The sequence below is a fragment of the Macaca mulatta genome, chromosome 2, assembly GCF_049350105.2.
Source record: "Macaca mulatta isolate MMU2019108-1 chromosome 2, T2T-MMU8v2.0, whole genome shotgun sequence".
Taxonomy (NCBI): Eukaryota; Metazoa; Chordata; class Mammalia; order Primates; family Cercopithecidae; genus Macaca; species Macaca mulatta.
In genome coordinates this window covers 98809496-98822250 of record NC_133407.1, presented here as the reverse complement: position 1 = coordinate 98822250, position 12755 = coordinate 98809496, and the positions used below count along the sequence as shown (strand labels likewise).

General features: G+C 42.1%; 1 protein-coding gene and 1 long non-coding RNA gene across 6 annotated transcripts in view; one reads left to right on the top strand and one right to left on the bottom strand.

Moving 5' to 3' along the window:
* LOC144339105 (uncharacterized) overlaps positions 1-4744 on the top strand; it is a 24310-nt gene extending 19566 nt beyond the window's left edge. Inside the window, exon 2 of the long non-coding RNA XR_013413777.1 lies at positions 3898-4744. This is a non-coding gene — a long non-coding RNA (uncharacterized LOC144339105). The remainder of the gene's footprint in view (positions 1-3897) is intronic.
* FETUB (fetuin B) overlaps positions 1-12755 on the bottom strand; it is a 25756-nt gene extending 13001 nt beyond the window's left edge. Inside the window, exons 1-3 of one of the 5 annotated variants that reach the window (XM_077992036.1) lie at positions 12474-12755; positions 3607-3898; positions 1904-2358 (exon numbers count right to left, since the gene is read on the bottom strand). The gene's annotated coding sequence lies outside the window, so the exon portion shown is untranslated. Of the gene's footprint in view, positions 1-1903; positions 2359-3606; positions 3899-9191; positions 9244-12473 lie in introns of those variants that run through there. The other 4 variants (XM_077992037.1, XM_015131402.3, XM_077992035.1 and 1 more) reach the window with 4 other exon arrangements.

Sequence of the window (12755 nt, the reverse complement as noted above, 5' to 3'; positions counted from 1 at the left end):
TTTAGCTTCTATTTGTGGTTCAGAAAGGTTCTACTTATTGGGACCATACAAAAGATAATTATCTTTTAAAAACTTTCTATTTCAACAAAAAACACATATCAGCAGTAGTTTGTCATGAAAGAAAAGAGACAAAATGGGAAAGGAGCCTCTAGATGAGGTTATCACGGAAGGCATTCTATAAAGCCCTAGTCCATGAGATGAGTAACCACTCCCTAACTCTCTCCCTACTGCTAGCACTTCTTCCTTCTTCCTGTCCCCGCCCAAGGATTCTGTGTTCGAATAAGTTTAGGAACTGCTGCATCCCTCTGTGTGCTTGCTGGTACACAGTGGTGGCTATTGTGTAATCCTGATAGTTACTTATACCTCAACAAGCACTTACTGAGCAACTCCACAAACGCCAGGAACTGAGATAAGATTCTGGGGGGAATTGAGGGTTAATAAAACTTTTAAGAATAATTAGATACAGTCTGAATATGTCCCCAAAGTTCACATGTTGGAAACTTTACCCCAGTGTAACAGTGTTGAGAGTTGGGGCCCTTAAGAAGTGATTTGTTCATGAGGGCTCCACCCTCATGAATAGAATATGCCATTATCTTGGAAGTGAGTTCCTGATAAAAGGATGTGTTTGGTCCCCTTCTCTCTTCCTCTCACCTATGTGATGCCTTCCACCATGTTATGATGCAGCATGAAGGCTCTCACCAGGTATAGCCCCTCGATCTCAGACTTCCCAGCCCCCAAAACCTTGAGCCAAAGCAATTTCTGTTCATTATAAATTCCCTGGTCTGTGATATTCTGTTATAACTACACAAAACTAACTGAGGCACAGTCTTAATTAATTTCTGGAGGCAAATAGTTTTTGAGGATTGATTGAAAAACCCAAATCTAAAGATCCCAGCTCCATGGATGTGGGCCGTAGGCATTGTTTTCAAACAGGAACAATACTAGGAAAATGGGTACAGAAACCAGACATTCAGATTCTGGGGCACAACAAAGGCTTAGCTTCAGCCAGTGAGGAGAAAAACATTAATTGAACTTGAGCTATGTGCAGAAGGATGTGGGGCCTGAGGACACAGAACAAAGAGGAGGAGAATGGTCTGGGGCCTGAGGAATATATTAGACTTATATAGGTGAAGGCCATGAGTGCAACTAAAATAAAAGGCAGGACTCAAACAGATAAAAAGATCCATTAACATGGAACTTGTGCACCACCACTTATGCACCTGGGTTTCAACCCAGTCTCAAACAACCTGAGTCAGCCTCCTCCTAGGCTGTGGAGTGTGGGAACTCCGGGAGAGGAAGCAGGGGAAGAGTCCAGCCTTTGGCGTCAGGCAGTCTTGGGTTTAAATTCCACCTCTTCCACTGCACAGTCAGAGGGCCTGTGACACTGGGTGTGCCACACAGCATTTTGTTTCCTTATTTATACAACAATGGCACTCCCAGCATATGTATACATGCACAGTTGCACCCGCCTGTAGAAGGAGAATGGAGTTCCTCTTTCCCTAGAAGCCCAACCCAGGTACACTTGTGTTTGGTTCCCATCATATATGGGAACAACTTTAGTACCAGCATGAAAGTTTAGTTTCAGCACAGGAGTGAAGAACAAGGCTGTGGAGATAGATCAATCTAGGCTTTGTCGAATCCAGTGCTGTCTAATAGAAATACAATGCAAGTTACATATTTAATTTTAAAATTTCTGGTATCTGCATTCAAAAAGCAGAAAGAAACAGATGATATTAATTTTAACAATATTTTGCTTAACCTATCAATCCAAAATATTATAATTTCAATATGTGACTAACATAAAAATTATGAAAGGCACAGTTTACATTCTTTGTTTCACAATATGGCATACCCCAATTTGGACTAACCACATTTAAGATGCTCAAGAGTTACATGTGGGTACCTTATCAGACAGCCCAGGTCTAGCTCTTGGGAGCCTCAGGCTCCTCCCGTGTAAAAAGGAGTCTCCATCTCCTGAGGTTGCAATACGAACTTATCACAGGCGAAGTATGCAGAGGTGCTTAGCACAGTCTTGGTGCACAGGACGTCCAGAGACAATGTCCGAGGACAGCTGTCAGTGCTGTGACTGTACCCTGTGGTCCTCACTTTGTCTCCCACAGTGCAGATTCTTATGTGACTCTGCCAGTGGCCTTTTTCTGGTTACACTTGAATGGATGCATCTCCAGGTGAACCAGGTTGGGATAAACAAGGCTGATTTTCCTTGAGTGAGGAGGGAGAAGGAGGGGGCTTCCTGGCCTGCCCACCTCCTGACACAGGTGTGATCCAGGGCGGTGACTTAGGATGATTGATTTGAGAACAAGGAGAGATCAGACAGGTGAGACATTGTTGGCTGCAGAGCTGGGAGACACACAGCACACATGATTAGGCATCCAGAGAATTAGAAATCTAGGTACCAAGTCTTGGCCTAAGGAGACGGGGTGTGTACTTAGCAAAACTGGACAGCAGCCATGGCTCCAAAATACCAGGTGGGTGCTGCCTGGTTCATGATGGTCTCTGCGGCTAGTTGGTGTGTTTCTCTCTCTCTTGCCTTTCCTCCCTTTATCTTTTCTTCCTTCCACAAACACTGAATGAACATCTACTCCATCAACTGCCAAGGCCCAGCACTACATATGACACTGATATGCTTCAGTGTGTGCACAGCCCTGTGCTAAACACTGTGTGTTCCTTCTCTCATGTAAGCCTATGACCAACCGAGGCCTGTAGTTACCATTATTATTCCCATTGTGCAGATAAGGAGACTGAGGAAGAGAAAGGTTACATTGCCTGCTTGAGCTCTTGCAGTCAGGGTTGGCATCCAACCTACATGGCTTCAGAGAAGAAGGCATGGTTCTTGCCCTCAAGGTGTGGATGCTAGGAATGCACCAGGGGGAGAAACTAGTGCTGCTGGGGAAGTCCAGACAGGCTTCCTAGAGGGGGTAACATTCACTCTGGGGCTTGAAGGAAGAACAGAGTATGCCTGAGGCACAAGGCAGGGAGCGTATCTAACAGAGCGTTACTTTTCCTGCAGGAGCTGTAAAGGCTAAAACTGTAAATCACATCAGTTACTTTCTATGTCCTTGCAACTTTTGCAGCTGTCTCCTCTGTTATTAGATAGTATTTGCTACTCCCAATCCACCTGCTAGCCTCAGGGCTGCCTTTTGGCAGTTTGTCCTTGACTCCTTCCTGAAGTATCCTATGTTTGGAATCTCCCTCTCTCTCTTACTTTTATCAACCATATTTAGACAATGTATGGAAAAAATCAAAATGTTTAGAGTCAAAAATCAAAAAAATTTTCAGAATCAAAAATATTCTTAGGGCAAATCTGCCTTATAGCATCAAAAGTGGGATTTCCTCCACGAATCCCTATGTCAGTATGGCTAAGAGCACAGGGGTTCAAATCCCAGCTCTGCCACTCATCAGCTGTGTCCAAGGATGGCTTTCTCACATTCTCTGAGGCTACAGCTAATCCACAGGATGGACGTGAAGACCAGGGGGGATTTTATACACTAAGTGCCTGGCATGCAGTTTGCCCTTAGTACTTCACCGAAGAAATTCTAAAAGATAAGAAGGGGCAGGTAGGATCTTCAAGCCATATCTCATACTCACAGTTGTGCTGGTTTATGAAAAGATGTCAAGGATGCCGTAGGCACAGTCCTTTCAGGGAAGCAGCCCCTGAGCCAGGGCCTCAGCTTTGCCAGTCACACCTTCAGGGTTCCTGAGGAGCCAGAGTTGCTCAGGTCTGGGGGCGAGTACACTGACCCTATGCATACGCAACTGATGTATAAGCCAGAAGCCGGTTTGTTAATTTGTACTGGAGACCGATGCCTCTCCTAGTGTCTCTCCAGCTGGGCTGGACAAATGCTGACAAGTTCTTCCTCTCTGATTGTCCTTTTACAGCCTGCAAACAGATTGCATCGTCACTTCAGAACACCTGGTAACAATACAGGTGGTTAGCTGGACTCCAGTGCTGGGCATACACCCTGAATCCTGAATTGAAGGCAGGGTGATAAGCAGAAGGCTAAGCTATAATTAGGTACAGTCTTTTTCTCGGAAGCTGCCCCACACCTTGGACACACCTGGGCTCTTCCCAGATTACTTAATCAACATCTTTACAAGCCAATTCAGAGAGTGCAGCCACCCTGTAGATGGACTGCTTCAAACAGTGCTGCTGGTTCTTATGGGTGTCACTCCCAACGGGTAGTTTTATTGCCAAATTCCATCATAACCAGTACTATCCATACCCTGACCAAAGAAGGAAACACCACCGCCTGCCTACTGTATGCCAGGTACTGTGCTAAGTGTGAGGTATGTACATTTCATCCTATGAGGCTTTGTTGGGAGGTGTCTTCATGCTACTTGACAATCGTGTCACCTCAAAGCATGTGTCCTTTCAAATACCCCACATGTGATAACATCTGCCAAATTAACAGAGTGAGGATCTAACAGCAAACCGTATCCTCATGGAGAGGTCACAGCTCTGGCACATTTTCTCTCAGTGGAAACTCAGCTATGATTCAGTTGCTTCTTTCCTGGATTTGTCCCGAATATTGGATATTTTTGAAGTTTTGATGAAGAAATAAAAGTATATGGGTACAAAAATTAACTCAAAATGGATGAAAAATTTAAACGTAAGACCTCAAACTATAAAAATCTTAAAAGAAAACCTAGGAAATACCCTTCTAAATGTCAGCCTTGGCAAAGGATTTTTGGCAGTCCCCAAAAGCAATTACAACAAAAACAAAAATTGAAAGTGGAACCTAATTAAACTAAAGAGATTCTGCACAGCAAAAGAAACTACCAACAGAGTAAACAGACAACCTAAAGATATGGAGAAAATATTCACAAGTTATGCATATGACAATATGTAAAATATGCATATTCTAATATCCAGAATCTGCAGGGAATGTAAATCAACAAACAAAAATGAACAAACCCCATTAAAAAGTGGGCAAAGTATATGAGCAGACTCTTCTCAGAAGAAGACATACAAGCAGCCAAGAAAACATGAAAAAGTACTTATTATTACTAATCATCAGAGAAATGCAAATCAAAACCACATTGAGATACCATCTCCCACCAGTCACGATGACTATTAGTTAAAAGTCAAGGCCAGGAGCGGTGGCTCATGCCTGTAATCCCAGCACTTTGGGAGGCCAAGGCGGGCAGATCACAAGGTCAGGAGTTCGAGACCAGCCTGACCAACATGTTGAAACCTCACCTCTACTAAAAACACAAAAATTAGCCAGGCATGGTGGCGCACACCTGTCATCCCAGCTACTCAGGAGGCTGAGGCAGGAGAGTCGCTTGAACCTGGGAGGCGGAGGTTGCAGTGAGCCGAGATTGTGCCACTGCACTCTAGCCTCGGCAACAGAGCAAGACTCAGTCTCAAAAAACAAAAACAAAAAAAAGTCAAAAAACAACAGATGCTGGTGAGACTGCAGAGAAAAGGGAATGCTTATACACTATTGCTGGGAATGTTAAGTTAGTTCAGCCACAGTGGAAAGCAGCTTGGATATTTGGCAAAGAACTTAAAACAGAGCTGCCATTTGACTCAGCAATCCCCTTACTGGGTATGTACCCAAACGAAAATAAATCACTCTACCAAAAAGACATACGCATTTGTATGTTCGTCACCACACTATTCACAGTAGCAAAGACATGGAAACAACGCAGGTGCCCATCAGTGGTGGAATGGATTTTAAAAAGATGGTATATATACACCATGGAATACTACATAGCCATAAAAAAGAATGAAATCTTGTCCTCTGCAGCAACATGGTTGCAGCTGAGGGCCATAATTCTAAGTGAATTAACACAGGAACAGAAGACCGAATGCCACATGTTCTCACTTACAAGTGGGAACTAAACATTGAGCACACGTGGACATAAACATGGTAACAGTAGACACTGTGAACTACTAGAGTGGGGAGGATGGGAGAGGGTATGGGTTGAAAAACTACCTATTGGGTACTATGCTCATTATCTAGGTAGAGTATACCTAGGTGAAAAACCTGCACAGGTACCTCCTGTGTCCAAAATAAATAAATATTGAAAAAATAAAACTCAATAAAAACATCAATAATTTTTTTTAAAGTATATGGGGGCAGCATGATTTATAATCTTTTGGGTATATACCCAGTAATGGGATGGCTGGGTCAAATGGTATCTCTAGTTCTAGATTCTTGAGGAATCATCACACTGTCTTCCACAATGGTTGAACTAGTTTACAGTCCCACCAACAGTGTAAAAGTGTTCCTATTTTTCCACATCCTCTCCAGCACCTGTGGTTTCCTGACTGTTTAACGATCGCCATTCTAATATGTAACAAACCTGCATATTGTGCACATATACCATAGAACTTAAAGTATAATAAATGAAAAAAGAAAAAGAAAAAACAAAAGTATATGGGGGCTGGGCACAGTGGCTCACACCTATAATCCCAGCACATTAGGAGGCCGAGGCAAGAGGATTGCTTGAGCCCAGGAGTTTGAGACCAGCCTGGGAAATATAGGGAGACCCCATCTCTACAACAATTTTAAGATTACCAGATGTGGTGGCCTGTGCCTGTGGTCCCAACTACTCGGGAGGCTGAGGTTAGAGGACCGCTTAAATCCAGGAGGCAGAGGTTACAGTGAGCCAAGATCATACCTCTCTATGCTGGATGATAGAGCGAGACTCTGTCTCAACAACAAAATAAGTATATGGGGACAGCCAAAATTGAATGGAACAAGGAGGAGGTATGTTCAATGGTGATCTCATTAAATCCTATTGAAGGAAGGTATATCTAGTAATAATTAAAAGTGAATTCTAAATATGAGTAAAAGAAACAATTACTCAAAATTTCCAATACTCTGCTCAGAGTATTTCTTTAATTTTGACTTTTGGAATCATGTTAGTATTTTATATATTTAAAACAAAATCAATGAACAAAGATAGGGGAATGGAAACTAAAAGACAAACAGAAACAAATGAGCCTAAATGTGTTTCAAATGAATACTAGACACAATGAAAGGGGAAAAAAGAAAACTGATCCAAGTAACTTTTGTACACAATTCTTTGATTACAGTCGCCCTCCATATTTGTAAGTTCTACATCCTTGGATTCAACCAATGAAAACACTTGAAAAAAACAAAAAACAATATAACAATACAAATAATTAAAAAGCAATATAGTGTAACAACTACTTATATAGCATTCACGTTGTATTGGATATTACAAGTAATCTAGAGATGATTTAAAGTGTATGGAAGGATGTCATAAGTTATATGCAAATACTATGCCATATTATATAAGGGACTTGAGCATTCCCGGATTTTGTTATCCTTTGGGGTCCTGGAACCAATCCCCCACAGATACCAAGGGACAATTGTATATATCATCAGTCTGAACAACAACAATAACAAAAAGAAATGGAAACAAGTCTTGGAATCTACTTAGTAGGTTTGTTTTTCCACAGTGGAATGGGTGTAGCAATTCCTAAAACTATTTATGTGTATCATAATCTTGAGCAAATTAATATTTGCTTGAAAACCAGGATTCTCACTGTGAGAGAGAGTGACAATGAGAGAAGACAAGAAACTCTGGGATCTTGGATTGGTGCTAGAGGTAGCAGAATGAAACCATAATTTTACATGAACCCATATGAAATTATTGTTCTTTCCAACTTTGTCCCCTGAGAAGGCCTAGAAGCGAGAATATTCCAGTACCAATAAGCCCACTTACTATCAGAACTTGGTTTCTAAATCTGATTCCCCATGAAAAGCAACCAAAGCTCCTTGAAGAAATGACTGATTCCAGGAAAAGGGAGAGTATAAGTTGATCCTGTGCAGAAGGTGAGGAAGGACTCGAAGAATGATAAGTCCATGTAAAAAGAAACCACTTGAAGAGAATCCATTGTGAAATCTAGGACAATCGGAGCATCATAACAAATAATGATAGTAGTGAATTACAATCCACTGAACAAAATAGCAAACTATGGGTCCATACTGATACCAACGGAATAAGAAAGAAGGAAAACGGCCGGGCGCGGTGGCTCACGCCTGTAATCCCAGCACTTTGGGAGGCCGAGGCAGGCGGATCACAAGGTCAAGAGATTGAGACCATCCTGGCTAACATGGTGAAACTCTGTCTCTACTAAAAATACAAATAATTAGCCGGACCTGGCCGTGGGCGCCTGTAATCCCAGCTACTTGGGAGGCTGAGGCAGGAGAATTGCTTAAACCCAGGAGGCAGAGGTTGCAGTGAGTCAAGATCATGCCACTGCACTCCAGCCTGGGCAACAGAGCAAGACTCCATCTCAAAAAAAAAAAAAAAAAAAAAGATAAACTGTTTGCTTATGATAAAATGCCAATTGCAAAATATAGAAGAGATTACAGTTAGAAAATCACCATTATTTTGCAATCATCATTGTAATAACAAATTCAGGCAAGAATCATCAATGTATGTTAAAACTACGGAGTAAAAATTTGAAATGGGAGAGGTTATCTACATAGTCTCTGAGTACCTCCCCACAGATTACTTAATAACTGTAAAGGGAGAAATTATAATTATATACCAAAGGAACCTGGAAGACATCACTTTAACCAAATAATCAAAATCAACATCACCAGTAACAAGCCAGACAGATACCATGTGTTTCCTGATGCGATGCACTGAGAAGGACACAACATCACTTTTATGGTATTCCAGAGGGGACAGGTAACCTACACTCATCATGAGGAAAGATGAGACAGACCCAGTCGAAGGGCATTCTGCAAGACAACTAGCTTGTACTCTTCCAAAATGTCAATTCATGAGAGAGAAAGCCTCAAGAAATGTTCTAGATTAAAGGAGACTAAAGAGACTACGTAACTAAATGCAACATGCGATCAGTTTGATCCTGGATTGGATCTTGAGATAAGAAGGAAAAATTCCTCTAAAGAACACCATTGGGACAGTTGGCAGATTTTGTAAATGCAATGGAAATTATGTAATAATGTATACATGTTAAATTCTGTGAGTTTGATAACTATGCAGTGATTATGTAAGAGAAAGTTAGACCCTGAGATATTTAGGGATAAAGAGAAAAGTGTATATCTGCAACTCATCAAAGAATCATAAAGTGTTAGAGGTTGAAGGGTCCTTAGAGAGTCAGTAGACCATATCCTACTTTCTTGAAATGATGTAACCAAAATCTAGAGAAAATGAATTACCTGCCTAAGACCACACATCCAGCCAGGAGTTGAGCCCAAGACTCTCTGGCCAGGTGTTTACAGTGAGTGCATGATATTGGTTATTCTTGTTCATCATGGGTCAATACTCAGACAAATACATTGTTATCCATTAACTACAAGCCAATATACACCCCCGCAGCTTTGACCTAGCTTCTGCTAATGCAAAGGTCCCTGGCCTCTGGTGGGCTTACATCAGAGGACAATGACCCTGGGAACTGATTTATTTTCACCTTTCTCAGTGCTGACCATGGTCTCAAAGGTAGGTGCTCTCAGGAGAGCCCTCCGCTGTGTGCTGTAGTGGAAAGGGCTGGAGCTTGTAGTTGGGTAGACCTGCTGGATGAGATCTGTTACTAGCTGTGTGACTTCAGGCACAGCTACCATTTATTTTATCTGACACTCAGTTTTCTCATCAGTAAAAATGGCGACAACATGCATATTTACGAGACTAAATGAGATCATGTATGTGATATATGCCCAGCCAACAGTAAATCTTAGTAATTGGTCATTGTTTTCTTCTTTCTTTTGCTCCAAAAGTATTTATGACTATGAATGGAGCTGGGTGGAGGGCTTGGAGAATTCACTACAAGTTATTTAAACTTTTTTTCTCATTAGAAGAATATTACCAAAGTGATATGCACCTTATAGAAAAATTAAAAGCAAATAAAAAGACAAAAATATTTGACCACACTGTTAATAGCTGACGGATGTCCTTCCAGACTTTCCTCTATGCATATATCACATGCATTTTTATACAAAAATACTGTATTAGTACACTTACTATATGGTAACTTGCTTTTAAAATCCAACAATAGCCAGGCGCGGTGGCTCACGCCTGTAATCCCAGCACTTTGGGAGGCTGAGGTGGGCAGATCACAAGGTCAGGAGATCGAGACCATCCTGGCTAATATGGTGAAACTCCGTCTATATTAAAATTACAAAAAAATTAGCCAGGTGTGGTGGTGGGCGCCTGTAGTTCCAGCTACTTGGGAGGCTGAGGCAGGAGAATGGCGTGAACCCAGGAGGCGGAGTTTGCAGTGAGCTAAGAATAGTGCCACTGCACTCCAGCCTGGGCTGCAGAGTGAGACTCCGTCTCAAAAAAAAATAATAAATAAATAAAATACAACAATAGATCCTGAGCATCTTGACATATGAAATAATCCACTTCTGCAATTTAATTTTTAATTATTACACAATAGTCTGTTGACAGGTGAGTCAGTTCTTCAAGCCAACTGTCTTTGATAGACAGGTCGATTGTTTCCAATTCTCTGCTATTATAAACAATGTTGCAATTAACATTCTTGTGGGTAGATCTTTGTTCATATCCCTAATTATTTGCTTAGTACAAATGCCTAAAAATTGAATTACTGGGTCAAGGGCAATTCTTACTGTTAAAACTTCTGATATAATTTGCCATCTTAGGCCTGGCACAATGGTTCATGCTAGTGCTTTGGGAGCCCAAAGTGGGTGGATCACTTAAGGCCAGGAGTTTAAGACCAGCCTGGGCACCACAGCAAGACCTCATTTCTATAAATAACCTTTTAAAAATGAGCTGGGCTTGAAGGCATGTATCTCTGGTCCCAGCTACTCAGAGGCTGCGGCGGTAGGATCACTTGAGAACAGGAGTTTGAGCACTTAGTGAGCTATCATTGCGCCACTGCACTCCAGCCTGGGTGATGGAGCAAGACTGTGTCTCAAAAAAAAAATTAATTAATAATTGTAATAATTTGCCATATTGCTCTCCAGAAATACTATAACAATAGCATTCACACCGGCAGTGGATAAAGCATTAGGAAATGATCTTCATTTGAATGTTCCAAGCACAGTAAACAAAAACTTATCTTGAAAGGGTAGAAAGGCCAGGAGAGGTGGCTCACGCCTGTAATCCCAGCACTTTGGGAGACTGAGGTGGGCGGAGTTTGAGACCAGTCTGGCCATTATGGTGAAACTACGTCCCTACTAAAAATACAAAAATTAGCCGTGTGTGGTGGCGCATGCCTGTAGTCCCAGCTACTCAGTAGGCTAAGGCAGGAGAATCACTTGAACCCAGGAGGCAGAGATTGCAGGGAGCCGAGATGGTGCCACTGCCCTCCAGCCTGGGCGACAGAGTGAGTGTCTGTTTAAAAAAAAAAAAAAAAGTGCAGAGAGAGGCTGTGAAGCTTGACTTTCTGGGCTTCTCCATGGACCGGTGGATCAGGAGTTTAGGGGGTAAGAAAAAAGTTCCTTCATTCAAGTAATGTCGTAAGTTCTTCTCCAGTGAGTGAAGTAACTGCTCTGTGATAGGCACTGTGCTAGATGTTGGGGATAAAAATTTAAAAAGCTAGCTGGGCACAGTGGCTCATGCTTGTAATCCCAGCACTTTGTGGTGCTGAGCTGGGAGGATCGTTCGAACCCAGGAGTTTGAGTTCAACCTGGGCAAAATAGCAAGACCTCATCTCTTAAAAAAAAAAAATTAAAAATTGGCCAGGCATGATGGCATGCACCTGTAGACCTAGCTACTCAGGAGGCTTAGGCAGAAGTATCACTTGAGCCCAGGATGTCAAGGCTGAAGTGGGCCATGATTGTGCCACTGCACTCCAGCCTGGTGACAGAGTGATACCTTGTCTCAAAAAGATAATAAATAAATAAATAAGTGCTGCCTAGTTTTCAATCCTCTGCATTGTAACAATTGAAGAATCATTTGCTTGAGTGTGAGATAACAGATATCACAGGGCTGCCAAGGACCCATCAGTGATCACAGGGAGGACAGCCTCTCTGATGAGAACAGGGTAACACTCTTTGAAATGAAATCTCATGTGACATTTGAGATATCTGGCTTGTAGTGTAAAATTTGTGACAATTCTTGCTGTCTATGTGCTTTAGCAGGTAACAACAAAATTGCTCAAGTGCTCTTTTCTCATTAATTTTAAGTAAACCAGGCCCCAAATATTATGGGTAAATTTTTTTCTACTGTAATTGAGATTATATGTGTGTGCTTGTGTGTGTGTGTGTGTGTGTGTGTGTGTATGTGTGTGTGAGAGAGAGAGAGAGAGAGAACTAGAAAGTGGAAGGGAAGAGGTGAGAAGAGGCATGGTGAGGTAACGACAAGATATAAGGCCGGAGTAGTAGTCAAGCAAAAGCCTGAGAGTCTTCGGTGCTGTAGTGATTAGAATAGCATACTAAAAGTACTGGGGAATCACTGCAGTTTTTAAGAACTAGATTCTCAGAAAGATTATTCCAAGTAGCAGCAATGAAAGGACCCCAGCTTCTCCAGGATACCCTTACCAGCAAGGCCATAGGCAACCAAAACAGACGTGGGTGAGGGTCCATCCTTGTAGGGTCTCAGCTCATGCTTGCGGGTTCCAATCTGCTGTCAATTCCCCGTACTTCATATCCATCTTCTCTTTCTGAACACCTGCCCTGTGGACTTCAGGCTCCAGCATCAGATACAGAGACAGCCTTACAGGGACTCTTTATCCAGCCCCCACAATTGCATAATCCAGTTCCCTACAATACCTCCCTGGTTATGCTAAACCTGGTTGAACCCTGAGTGATACAGTTGTGAAT